Source organism: Macrobrachium rosenbergii, chromosome 43 (assembly GCF_040412425.1).
Source record: "Macrobrachium rosenbergii isolate ZJJX-2024 chromosome 43, ASM4041242v1, whole genome shotgun sequence".
In the NCBI taxonomy this organism is placed as follows: Eukaryota; Metazoa; Arthropoda; class Malacostraca; order Decapoda; family Palaemonidae; genus Macrobrachium; species Macrobrachium rosenbergii.
The window spans coordinates 16098841-16114281 of NC_089783.1; positions in this window are offsets into that span (position 1 = coordinate 16098841).

A 15441-nucleotide genomic window follows, 5' to 3' on the forward strand; every position below is an offset into this window, starting at 1 on the left:
TTTTTTATTACATTTATCAGTTTGATTTTAAAGTTTTTTTTTTTTAAATGTCAGTAGCAATCTTATTTCCCATTTTCACCAATTTCATCCATTCGTTTTCACTACATTAGAGTTCCTATCTTTCTGCCGCGTTCGCACATTCGTTATTGACACTTTTCTCGTTTTTTCCTTTCATTTGCATGTGAGCATTCCGGTTTCTTTTATATTTCAACCTATTATGCTAAAATTATAGGATGATTAAGATTGCACGAGACAATAAAATTTGATAATTCCAGGGCATGCTATTAGCCCTTGTTTTTCGTTTTTAGAAAAAAAAACTACGTCAGATTTTTAATTGATGTTTTCCCCAATTATGAAGTGAAGTCGAATTTCATTGGATGAAAGAAATAAAAGAATATCGAAATAGATTTTTTAAAAACAGACTTCAAGATGAGACCAAGAATCGATCAACACGTAGTTGCATGCCATGTATATTTTATAACACAAACATAATTATTCATAATACAGTTCTTACCAAGATATCCTTTTTAATGTTAAACTACACAGAAAAATATATCTCCTTAACCTGGATCATCGGAAAAGAGCAAACTCTTGAAGTAATTCAATCAGTCTCCAGGTCAGCTCTCCCGCTCATTCATTTTGTTCCCTCAGGACCAATTCGGGTCATGATATGACAATTTGCAACAATTATTGTGATTAAGGGATCACGTGAGAGTTCGGGAAAAATTCTGGTTTCAGAAGACCTCTTTATCTCGAAGTAAATAAGAGAAAGACCCACTATTTCAGACAATAAATGCAGAAAATTATTCACATTGATCTCCGAGATTCTAAAGCTTCCTAAGACGAATTGTCAGTCCGTGATCTGCAAAATTACAAGTGACTAAATAACTCCGACTTTTCTGGTGGAATAAAAGGTAAATTTGGTGCATTTTGTAAAAATGTCTGTCACGGTACCATTTTCATTAACTGACGATTTACTGGTTAGCATTTTAATGTCGGTGAATAGTGATTACCAGTAAATGCTTATTATGAGTTTCTTAGGGGACTTAAAATTCAAGTTTCATGGCTATTGTCATTATCATCATAGTGTGAAAGTAGCTAGTTAATTATTAGTATTGACTATCAATAGACGGTTCTCGATGGTATTTACACTGGTTAATAACCATTTCTTTTTAAGCTAATTATCAGTATTGCCTATCAATAGACGATTCTCGATACTATTTACATTGGGTTAATAACCATTTCTTCATAAGCTAATTATCATTACTGACAATCAATAGATGGTTCTTGATTATATATGCATTAGTTAATAACCATTTCTTTATAAGTTAATTATCAATATTGGCTATCAATAGACGGTTCTCGATAATATTTACATTCTGTTAATAACCATTACTTTATAAGTTAATTATCAGTATTGACTATCAATAGACGGTTCTTGATAATATCTACATTCTGTTAATAACCATTACTTTATAAGTTAATTATCAATATTGGCTATCAATAGTGGGTTCTCGATAATATTTACTTTGGTTAACAACCATTTCTTTATAAGTATATCTAATTTATCCATAATAAAGTGATCGCTACGTAGGTTTTGCTTGGACTTACAAGTGTAATAGTCCCGAATTTAGTCACCACTCAGGGCTTGACAGATTTCGCTGTTAGCACGATCTCGCTATCTCTGTGAAGTGTACAGTCGTGAGCGACCTTTAATCTGACAGGTCTCGCCTGGAGTTTACAAATATTATATATATATATATATATATATATATATATATATATATATATATATATATATATATATATATATATATATATATATATATATATATATATATATATATATATATATATATATATATATATATATATATATATATATATATATGAAGATAAAAGGCCCATAAAACACTATTTGAACGTTGCAACCATATATTTCAGCCACTTCCTTCTGTGCCCTGTTCACTGGAAAAATATGGACAGATGAAATGTTACAAGGGTATATATACAAAGCATATATAGGTGTGACATTAAGTCTCCGATGGTATGCAGGTGACCGTTTCCTAAGAAGGAGGAGAGTAAACTGTTCCTAGTGGTTTCGGCCCATTAACTCCCGTTTGGCGACGATTCTGGTGGTCGTGTGCCCTGGAACACCTTCTTCAGAAGCCGTCTGAGGATTAAAGCGTCGATGTTGTCCGATTTCCAATGTCCTCCTGACAAGTTCATATTGTTGGTTTGATTGATGATAGCAGATTCCAGCATCTTTCTTTTGTAAGGACAGCTACTTTTGAAAACCAGCTCTGCCCCACTCCAGTTTATGATATGGCCTGTATTTCTGATATGTAGGAAAATCCCCGAACTCTCCGAAACGTAACATACTGATCTTTTGTGCTCTGTTATTCTTTGCGAAAGCGATCTACCTGTCTCCCCCACATAAATGTCATTACAATTGCTACACAGTATCTTGTAAACTCAGTCTTCTTCCCCTTTGTTACAAGATACCATGTAGCAATTGTAATGACATTTACGTTGGGGGGACAGGTAGATCGCTTTCGCAAAGAACAACAGAGCACAAAAGATCAGTACGGTATGCTTCGGTGAGTTCAGGGATTTTCCTACATATCAGAAATACAGGCCATATCATAAACTTGAGTGGGGCGGAGCTGGTTTTCAAAAGTAGCTGTCCTTACAAAAGAAAGATGCTGGAATCTGCTATCATCAATCAAACCAACAATATGAACTTGTCAGGAGGACATTGGAAATCGGACGACATCGACGCTTTAATCCTCAGACCGCTTCTGAAGAAGGTGTTCCAGGGCACACAGCCACCAGAATCGTCGCCAAAGGGGAGTTAATGGGCCGAAAACCACTAGGGAACAGTTTAATCTCCTTCTTAGGAAACGGTCACCTGCATACCGTCGGAGACTTAATGCCACACCTATATATGCTTTGTATATATACCCTTGTAACATTTCATCTGTCCATATTTTTCCAGTGAACAGGGGTACAGAAGGAAGTGCCCGAAATATATGGTTGCAACGTTCAAATAGTGTTTTATGGGTCTTTTTATTTTGATATTATACTGTAGTATTACAGTAAAAGACATTCATATATATATATATATATATATATATATATATATATATATATATATATATAATATAAAACCATTAAGCTACAAAAGTCCTTTAATATCCAATTCACTCTGCCTCGGAAATATATATGTCAACTTATACCTCCCTTGACGGCCGTGTGGTTTAAGGCGTCACTGTAGTCCTGAGTTCTTGTCTTCCGTTGTTCGAGCCCACGAGAGGACGAACCTATTATCAACAAAAAAAAATTCCTCTTTGGGTAACATATATGAAAATATATTATTTACCAGGTAGAGCGAATTGGGTGTTAAAGGACATTTGTAGTTTAATGCTTGTATATGGATAACGGTGATGTGATAAAATTCATTCATATATATATATATATATATATATATATATATATATATATATATATATATATATATATGTGTGTGTGTGTGTGTGTGTGTGTGTGTGTAATAATGTCGCACAATCCCCTTCGAAAGTATTGTCTCCTGGAAAGCATTGGCCTGCCGGTTCTTACCAGATGCTTTGCCTTGGGTTAATGCCGAGGCTAAGTACAATTTCCCCGCTCTCGACGGGTAAATATAGTACACCAGACTCGGCGTTAACTTATACCTCTCTTGATAGCTCAGTGGTTAGCGTTGACTGGATTCGCTGGATGCACGTCTGTGTGTCGTGGGATCGAGACTCGGCAGTGCCCGTCCATTTATCACTTATAAATTCCCCTTCGGTGATAATTCCCCATCGGGGATATTCCAGAGGTAGCGTGGATTTGATATTAAGCGATATTTGTAGCTTCATGATCGTATATAAATCACGGTGTGATAAAAAAATGTCATAAAAAGAGCTGCGTGTTCCAAACGTACCAATGAACTATCATGGTCGAGGTGGGTTAATGCCGAGGCTAAGTACAATTTCCCCGCTCTCGACGGGTAAATATAGTACACCAGACTCGGCGTTAACTTATACCTCTCTTGATAGCTCAGTGGTTAGCGTCGACTGGATTCGCTGGATGCGCGTCTGTGTGTCGTGGGATCGAGACTCGGCAGTGCCCGTCCATTTATCACTTATAAATTCCCCTTCGGTGATAATTCCCCATCGGGGATATTCCCGAGGTAGCGTGGATTTGATATTAAGCGATATTTGTAGCTTCATGATCGTATATAAATCACGGTGTGATAAAAAAAGTCATATATATATATATATATATATATATATATATATATATATATATATATATATACATGCATATATATACAGTATATATATATATATATATATATATATATATATATATATATAATTATATATATATATACATATATATATTATATATACATATAAAGCGAGAGAAATATATGCCACAATAACCCTTCTATTTACTCGGTTACATTACTCACTAACATTGCTGAAACATGACTTTGAGGAAAAAAAATGATAAAAATTCTTAAATAAAACGCTTGTATAACTCGCCCACTAACTTAGATCATAACCTTGTCGCATGTCATACATAATTGACCTACTAACTTCAAGAAATAACCTTATACCAAATCAGGAGTACTCAAAGAATATTCCAGTAATGACGGTGGTGTAATTAGCAAAGAGCTCTCTCGTACAATTAGAGGATTATCTTGCTTAGTACTCCTACAAAGGTTGAGCGAGATTTTTCAAAATACATCTTCGTTCTGAATGGCAATTATGCACCATTAGGAAGTGCTCATGGTTTCAGGCTTTTTCATCCCTTGAGTTTATGTGATTACGTGGTTCCCTCTTTTTTTTTTAATTGGATGGAAAGAGCCAATGATTCGGTTGACTGAGAGGGGAATACTAGAGTAAAAATAGAAGAATGAAATAAAGAAATTAAAGGGGTTTGAAATATATGACATCGAGGAAGTTTTTGTTTCTCTGCTACCCAAGTTGGGAAAGGGAATGTTTATTTGCTTTTTTTGGTTTGCCTGTTATTTATCGATCTGGATGTTCGTTTACTTGCTTGTATATTTGACTGTTTGTATGTTTGCTTGTCTGCTTATCAGCTGAATTGCACAAAAGAAAGTTGTATGTGAGCTTTTCACGATAATTGTAGCGGAAGACAGGCATCTTGAGAGCGAACAACTAATTTGATTTCGAGTGAACTGAATTTGTGAAATTTAAGCTGTCAAGCCAGGGACTGGGATGCTGTCAGCCATTAAGCGCTCAAGATTGAAAAGAAGGAGTTGGAGGGGTTGGACAGCAATATAAACACATCCACAAAATAAGGGTAATGAAGTGCACAGATCTACAGGTGAAGCTGAGAAGTAAGAGTTAGAGATGTTGGACAGCAAGAATGAAGAGAGGAAGTGGAAATGGGAGTAGAGTAAAACGCTAAAACGTGAACGCAGGTAAGGGCCGAAGGGGCACAGCCAAGATCCCTAGCAATGCCTGCAGTACTTCACGTGAGGTGCACTGACGTCACTAACTCCCTAAAGGAATCTGATTTTGAGAGAGCTGGGAATGTTACTTTTAAGGAACGAGGAACTTCTGTCTCTCTCAGTGCGAGGCGACGGTTACAACCCAAAGTCGTTCGGGATATCGAAAAAAGCCCAGGCCTACATCAACACTAAAGGCGCCCCGGGAGAAAAGGAATGAAAATTGATTGCGGCAGGAGACGACATAAGTGGCCAGACCCAATGCAGAACAATTTACTGCTTTCAAAGACGCAAAATACGCTTCTATGGAAAGACGTTGAATTGGATCAGTGGAAAATAAAACCCTCAGTTAGTGGTAAACTCTACGACAATATTCAGAAGGCAATTTTTTTTCTGTTCTTGTTTCATTTTGTATTACTGGATATTACTGTGAAGCAAAATATCTATTGTAGAGATAACGATTACAGGAATAGAAAATCTAGAAATGGGTAAAAAGGAAATAACCAAAAAATACGAGGATGATAAATTACATCCAGATATGATGAAATTAAGGTAAACCTGGGCGTAACATAAAAGAAGACTGGATTTTACATAATCTATAAGACATGAATCTTAACAAAGCTTGTATCTACTATGAATCCTTTTTCACCTCGTCATGATAATGTCTCGGTAGGCCGTGTTATTTTTCTCATAAAATAACAACTAGTACTAGACTGGTTACTAGATAAAAACAACAGACCTATGTCACGAAGTGCAATTATGCCTGCCTCAGTTCCTTCTATTCTTCTATACTTCATTTTCTCCATTTCCCTCCATTATTGCTAGAACAACTGCCTCATCAATCATCCAGCCAACTGGCGTTTTTCTATCCGTCATCAAACTCCCGTATTCAAGAAACGTCTCACTTTCACTAATGACCTCCAGAAATCCAAGCGAACGATCAGTGATGTGATATCGACTCCCCTATCACTCCCATCGATTCCGCATTTTTATGAGCAGAACCGTGTTAAAAACTGGGTGAGAGAACTTTGGTAAGGTTGGAGAGAGAGCAGTAATTAAGTAAAGTTGAACTGGATAAAAGTTGAGCAGACCTACTTTGTTCCCGAATACTAGGATCTGTTGATAAAGAGAAAAATATCAGCTGAAACTCAGGCACTGGCTGAAGGAGGAGAAAGCAAACAGAAGGAAGCAGAATAGGTCATATTCTCTTGCTCTTTCTCACGGCCCACCGTGGTTTCAATTTCCTTAATAGCAGCTGATCAAAACACTTTCTCGTGTGTAGCCGCCTCATATAAAAACAATACCTGATAAAGATGTTTAAGGGGTTTTCAAGACCAAGAAAAAAGTAAAGGAAAAAAATCAGACGCAAAGAGAGAAGGCCTAAAATGAAATACAGACTTGCAAGCAGAGCACTGGGACGCTTTTGTCCATTCAGGGCTTCAGATAGTGAAAAGAGGAAGATGGAATGGTTGAACAGCAAAATGAAGAAATACAGAAAATAAGGGAGATGAAGAAGAACAAGGATCAAAAGATCGAAAGGTAGAAAACCCCAGAGTTGCACAAAGAAGTAACAGTTAAAGGTGTCGGACAGCAAACTTGAAGAAAGGATGCAGGAACAAAGGTAAAGTGAAAGTCTAAAAACTGGATGCAGTTAGAGGCCGAAGGGACGCTGCTAACACCCTACGGTAATGCCTACAGTGTACCGCGTGAGGTGCACCAACGGCACTACCTCCCTACTGGGTTACAGAGAGAGAGAGAGAGAGAGAGAGAGAGAGAGAGAGAGAGAGAATGGAAGGTAAAAGTATTAATTTGGTAACAGAAAGCATAACTTCTTGCAAGCGCAGTCTCTCGAAATAATTCGGAAAACATCTTATGAGAATAAAAAGAAAGGAAATAAGTAAAATTCTGCGTTAATATAAAAAGATTGTTTATAGAGTTTTGTAGAATCAAATGGTAAAAATGTATTTCTAATTATCTTTTTAATCATGAAAAAAAACCAGGAAGAAAATAAATCCCATTTTTTTCTGCGTTAAAATAGAAAAAGCTAGAATGTTTGTAATACCCAAAGTTTACGAACCACATGAAGAATTTTGGAATTGCTTTTTACAGGTTCAAAGAACGGAAACTCAGTCAACTCCAGTAACGTTATGGGATGAGTATTTCGAAAATGAATTTTCTTTTTGATTAAACTTTCTCAAAATACTCCTTTAGAATGTCTCTGAAAAGAAAACAGGCGATGAAACATTTGGTAAGTTGTTGAGTCAAAAAAGCAGAAGTCCAGTGTGCGAAGGGAGATTCTGGAAAAACTTGAAGTAATTCAGGGTAACTTTTTTCAAGCGGTATGAAGGGAATGGCGACAGAGCATCATCATAATGCAGCAAACTCAGACTGAGTCTCTCTCGTTTCTTTCCATAATGCAATTTAGGATACTGGGAGAAACAAAGCTGCTTGGAAGAGCTCCACAATTTCTAGAAAACACGATAAAGATCTTGGTTTAGTAATAATTAAAAGGAAGAGAGGAAAAAGACAGAGAGACTGTTTTAACCGCTGGGTAAAGGAGTAACCCGCAGTGCGGTGGATTTTCACAACATTTGCTGATTCGCAACAGGGAGGCTCATCACCAGTGCGTCAAACAACTTTACACACTGTTAGTATCCTCGTCTTACGTGCTCTCCCCTAGGGCCCAGATGGTAAGATCCTTCGGTTCCTGTGCCTGTTATGACATATACGGGCATATCCGGCATTTACCTTCTTTTTATTCATCATTTTTTATGGTTGTCTGTTCAAAATTCCCTTTGATTTTAACGGATTTACATGTAGCTTTATTTTTCCCGACTTGTTCCCAAAGCTTATGTTGCACACGGCCTTCTACTACAGCTCTTGCACTCACTCTTCGCTTTTACCACTCCTGTGTAACTTTTTATTTCGGCCTTAAGTCACAAAAGTAGGAAAAAATGTATATTGGGTGTGTAATCTTTGCCTTTGGCTTCTTTTGGGGGGTTCAAAGCCTTTCTCAAATTAATCCTTTCTTAATTCTATTTCATTTTTATGCATCATGATTGCCTGATACAACAAACAGGACTATCTGAAGTTGAACCGGCAGCCAATCCCCTACGGCAAGGTGGTAACGCTCCAAATATTTGCTGATAACATCGGGTATCCTCCTTGGTACCTCCCTAAGTCACCCCCGGGACGTCAGGTAACTGGTGAGCATTGTACACTACACCTCTGCTCCAGAATTACACAGCCCTTTCTTTATCCTAGCCTAAAAATGGTCGAGAACCAAGCATGTTTTGATTATCTGGTAATTCGAATCTTAGTTAATTTTATACACTATAACACTAATCAACTAGGAAACTTAGCTATTCCTGTTCGAGTCATGTTGCCTATATTGATTATTTTTCTTAGTAGACATTATGATTGTAAATTTAATATCACTTTACCTGAATTCCTCTCAACCTAATGTCAGTCTCTTGGCTCCCCGGTTCTCTCTCAATTAACTTCAACCTTCTAACTGTATCCCCGTAACCTTTGCAAATAAATATCTTAATGTTGATAGTGAATTTTCCTCTTCTTTTTAAGACACTAACTTCATAGATATAATTTTTTTAGAACAGTTAAGAGTTTGAATAAATATGTTTCTGATTTTCTACGTAAATCTATTAAACTACTAATTGTGGAAAGGTTGAAGTTTGCTGATAATAGATAAATAAATTTGCTGATAACACAAAAAACAAGTAAAATGGTGAAGTTATTATTTTGTTGGTAAGTATTTGCATAGTTCTTGGCACTGCTTTATGATTCTTGAAGATCTTAAGAAATTCCATGAGCTATATAGGACAAGAAGAAAGTCCTTATAGTGGCCAAGACTCAGATGCTTAGTAACTTTCCTGAAATTTGTGGGTCTTCACCAAATTCAGGGGACTGATGTATGAACCAAATCCAGCATACCTCCTCCACATCAGCTGTTCAGCATTGCACAAGTCTTCCCTCCTCCTTTCCTTGAAACTTCTCATTTTTGCCATCCTATCGCTCTCCATTCTCTGCACATGTGGAAATAATCTCAAGAAACTCTGATGGAACATTTTTCCCTAACTACCCTTCGCCATTGTCAAATAGCCATATTTCTTGCCGTTTTTGTCGCCATTCTCCACACATATTAAATGAATATAAAATCCTTAAAATGGCCTCTTTTCATTGGAGGAAAGCTTGCTCAACCATACCCTCACATATCCTAACTTTTGCTGACATTGACACTTTATTCTCTCTGAAGCCTTTTGCATAGACCTCTTTCCTTCCTTGCTTCATTCTAGTGGGCAATTCCCCTTTTCTCTTACTCTACCATTAGCCATTGCATTTACTTCAAAATACCTTTAAAAACTAACATCTTCCATTTATGCATTATCCATATTAACATTCATTTCTGTTTCTCCAGTTTTCATCCTTTAAAATTGACTTCAGCTCAGATTCGCTTCCTCTAACGAACATTTTCGTACCTTCACTGGTTTGCTGTCATTTCTTCATTATAAACAATCAATAATGTATCATCTGCAAGTGTAAGCAACTCTACATTCCACTGAGTCCATATTTTATCCCAGACTTTTACTCAAATGGGTTATGTCTTACGTCTAACTTCTCATATCACATATTAGATAGCGATGAAGAAAACCTAACACTACTCACTCTCCCACCTAACATTGTAACTCATGCTTTATTTGTATCATAAAATATATTTGAATTACACTCAACAAATTACCTTCAATATCACATTGAGCACTCTTCACATTGCATTTTGTCAGTTATATCTTAAGATTTTCTAGGCCCATATACAGCGAATGCAGCCTTCCTCCTTTACTCTTAAGCTACTCACATAATTGTTCCTTTATAAATCCTTGATTGATGTTCCATCTTCTTTCCTTGAACCCACCCTGATCTTATCTTACATCTGTTAGTCTATCAAAAACATTTCGCTCACACATGTTCATCATGTTTTGAAGTAATGTTTTGAACATGTAATTCTTCCAGCCCTCTTTGCCACTTTTGTTTTAACAAAAAGAAAATCATCTTATTTCTCTGAAATGTTTCCTCATCCAGACATGCCTAATGCAACTTGGCCAGCAACTCCATCACAGGTTAACAATCATACTGCAGCGTCTCACTTGCAAACCCAACAACTTATGTTGCATTTGCATCCCTTATTATCTTAACTGTCTTCTTACATCCCTAACTTTCACTTCTAAAATTAACGCTAAACCACTACAACTTTGCACCATTCACATCTTGTGCACTTCTAAACTCTATATTCAACAACTTTTCCAAACACTCATGTCATCAATGCAGGATTGCATTCTCTTCTGAAAGCACCTTATTGTTCTTATATCCAATTAGTCATTTACCGTCGTCTATGAATTTTCTCCAAGTCACTTTTTGTCTAACTTCTGAGTATACATTTCTCAGACTTCCTTTACTTAGTTTCACTGCACCTGATGTTTTGATTAAAACCGCTATCTATTTTCATTCCTGCATGGACTAGGTAATGTTCATAAAGCCCTCCAGCATTTAATCACCTCACCATTAAATCCATCAACTGACTTTTTTTTTAGCAATGCGTTACTAAGACATTATCTAACTACCTATTTGGTCTCACCATTTATCTATCTCAATTACGTATATTAATATTCGTTGTGGAAACCTTCATTTCCAGTAACAGAAGCTAATTACAAAAGCATTTTCTAAAATCTCTTAATTTTAATTCACTTCAGTGCTTTTTTACCTATTTAATTCACTGCAGTGCTTTTTTACCTATCACAATCTTCCTGGTGCTATAAAGACTACCTCCTCCCTAGCATTATATCTCCTGGTCACGGTCACTCTGTCCATTTCAGTCATTAGCCCTTTCACTTTCATCTTGTGTTGCGTCTTAACATTCTTCTGTACCACATATTTCCACATCAAAGCTCCAGGACCTACGATTTTTTCCTATTTTTGTTTTTTTCAACAAGCATAAAAGGTATGAAACTGCAAACCTACTGAGACATTTGATGACTTTTACATTACATAGCGCAGTGGGGATGATAATATTTCATTTCTCAGTATAGCAGAGGCATAAGCAGTATTTGCTGCTGGGTTCCAGAGTGGTCATTCATCTGCTAATTTGGGGTAATTTCTTCCACCATAAGCTCCACAACCCACCACTAGACTTCCCTCCGCCGAGGAAAATAGTGTATTAGTATCTCAAGCAACTATAGTACTTGAAACAGCAGTGTGTAAATGATCTTCTTAGCAATATTATCGAAAGGAGAATTCCTTCTAAAAAGATAAAGTTTCGTCTTAAAGATTAGCCATGGTTCAATGCTGCAAGTACACTTGCCTACTGTGAAAAACAAGCTTATCATTCATGTACGTACAATCAGTTGGACTTTTTACGGCATAATTTCACTGAGCTTAAAAGTCAGTGGTGGTCTACCCTTAAGGCATCATTCTTTGGAATTGATTCTAGCATGCCTTCCCTTGTATGAGCTAATGGACTTGCTATATATTGCCCTAAACAGAGGGCAGAGCTTTTGACTTAAGTCTTGTGAGCAGACAGTGTGGTGATTCCCTGGAGTTGCCTCAGTCATGCTTTCCAGAGCCTAAGTTGTGTTCAATGGCCTTCAGACGTAGAGAAGGAAAAACTTTGCTTCTAGGACTTGACATGGAATGGGATTATTTGGCGCAGATGTTTGGGCGTGAGCAATTTGGCATGGCCCTTTGGGTACCATATGATTTGGTGCCGGACTTTTGGGCACCAACCATTTGTTGTATCTAAGGTTTCTGAGATGCTGCTCTCAAAGCATTTTTGTAGGTTTCCTGAAGATAATAAACTGCTGCCTGCTTTACAAATTGGGTTTCATAAACGCCTTGGTATCTGACGCACTCTTGACAATATCTACTGCCTTGCAGAGTGCTTTTGATGAGGGTGCCGTCTAAATTTTAGTGGAGCCTTTGACCATGTCAATCATGATGCACTTATCTGCAACTACGATTGTTTGGAACAAGTGTATCTTTTGCTAATAATTTAATTGAGTTTTTAATAAGCTTATCCCAAAGGGTCTGTGTTGATGGCCAATGTAGTAACTTTAGTAATGTCATTTCAGGTGTCCCTCGAGGTAGTGTTCTTGGGCCTTTGCTATTCATTATCTATACTAGTGACAAGCGGAAAGGTGTGGAGAACAAACTGACAGCATATGTCGATAACGATACTCTTCCAGCTGTTGTTTCTTCTCCGCACCTTAAGGCCTTGCAGATTCACTGATATGGCACACATTTATAAGTGGAGTAGGCTTTGGCCTGAAGCTTAATCCTATTAAAACTCAAAGCATGATAGTTAATCGATCCAGGACACTTCTGCCTTCGCATACAGTTACTTTTATATGGTATTGATTTTAATGTCAATTACTCTTAAGATTTCAGGTGCAACTTTTGATAAGAAATTGTACTTTTAAGAACATACAGTTAACACCGCTTCCTCTCTCTCAGAAAGTTGTATCTTGCGAAAATGTTTTCGAATGTTTCTTATGAAGCTTTTACATCTACGTGTTTTGACTCTTTCCTTCTTCCTTGTCTCTGGTGCTGTTCCCAGTGTAATCTGGGGAACAAGTTTCGAAAGTGGTTTTGTCGCCCCTTCCCCTCCCTCTCCCTCCCTGCGGGTGCCGACTTTGATTTCAAACTCTTGGATAATATGTCATCATTGAAATGTATTTTGCCAACTCTTAATGTTGACTTGCCGCACAGACGTCAAGTGAATTCAATATTGTTGTATAAAATGTACTGTAACAACAAACATCTGCACTCATCTTAACCTCACCTAGCTGTTTTTTGCTAACAATACGTGGCAGACTGTTGCTGCAAACAGTCTCATTTTCTAGAATCAAGTTTAACACTACTCAGTTCGCTAAGAGTACTATCTTGGCTACAACTAGAATGTGGAATAGCCTACCTAATGCAGGTGTGGAATCTTTTGATCTCTAAAAGTCTAAGCAAGGAACAACCTCATTCATGCTTTCTACTGGCGTCTCCTGATAGTGTATCAATTTATTTTCTATTCCCCTATACTTATTTATTTATCGCATTTTCCTATAACGTCTCCCCCTCTGCAGGCTAATTTCCATTTTAAGCACTCTTGGGTTTATAGTTTGCTGACTCTATCCTTAAGGTTTCTCAGGTGAAGTTTAAAGAAAGAAAGAGAGAAATATGCAGTTATGTTATTTATGTACTAACGGACTTGACTTGAGTGGATGCCCATAGTCTTCAAAGAAAGAAGTCTATCTTCTATTTAGACAGGCGTATTGCCACATGAATGGGTTCACAGCTCTCCACGGCCTTCATGTGTGGCTCATTAGTACTCCGAACTACTGTCACGTATTATGATAGCAGTGTTTAATTGGTATCGGTTACTAACAATATTGCAACGGCTATTTCTAAATTAATTGACCTGATTCACACACCCAGACATGCATACATTCATACATATACATATATATACATATTCATATACATATGTATATGTATATGTATGTATATATATACACATATATTTATATATATATAAATATATACATACACACACACACACACACACACACACACACATATATATATATATATATATATATATATATATATATATATATATATATATATATATATATATATATATATATATATATATATATATATATATATATATATACATATATACAGAGAGAGAGAGAGAGAATAATACACTGAAAGAATAAGCAAGTATCAGAATAACAATAATCACAAACACCTATATATAGGACGAGAGGGTGATTAAAAGTCAGATTGAAATACATACATCACCATTCTAGCGTTAAAGCTATTCCCAAAAATATCTTGAAGTAAAGTCATACTAATATTAAATGGAAATTAAAGTCTGTTCCATTTAAAGCCTTAACTATTCCCGTCCGGAATGTATATAATGAAATCTATTAATTAAAAAGATACCAGCAGACCAGGTTCCAATATGACAAAATAATTTCGGAGTTACCGGAAAAAAATATAGTGTAATATTTATTTCCAAATTAAAATCATTCATTTCGCCGAACAGTTTTAGCTGATTTATGAATACTCTACCCATAAGAGATTGACTGTGTTATCTGGCGTTACAAGGAGCGAGTAAACAAACAGGCTAACTCTGAAATCCATGACTTCCATGGAGGGAATTAAGAAAATGAAAATTGTCTATAATCCATAGTCAAGCAATATGGCTCTCCATGTCGTGGTACCAAAAAGAACATTCTTTATTACTCTTTATAATAACGAAATGAATAATTACGACCGACTGGTTTAAGACATCGGCTTCCTGGCTATTCTCTTGACTTGGTATAATGGAAACCCCTATTGTTTCAATTGTTATAGTCTCTTACAACTTATGATCTTACTTCATCCAGGCTAATTTAGCAAAGATACTGTTCTTTGTTTGGATTTATACATGTGCTATTCATGTGAAAGAACAGCGTATGTTTAAATCCAAACAAAGAACAAGTAACTTTGCTAAATTAACCAGGATGAGGGAATCTAAAGAAATGAACGTTCATAAGTTAAGTGTAGTTATCATAATTTCCATTTCTTAAAGCTGAAAGAATACGTACTATGAAAAGTAACTGATCACTTGATTGAAGGTACAGTCACAATACTTTTCTCTTATTTATTTATTTATTTATTTATCAATTTATTTATTCACTGTGATGTTATGAGTTGTATGCACCCAGTTTTAGAATCATTTGTCATTAGTCGACTATTTTAACCTATTCATTTTTGTTTATTACAATCATTATCGTTTTTCTTACTTTTCTACCTTTGTTCACTTACTGACACACTGTTTTGTAGAATTATATAGATGTATATATATACATATAGTATATATACTGGATATA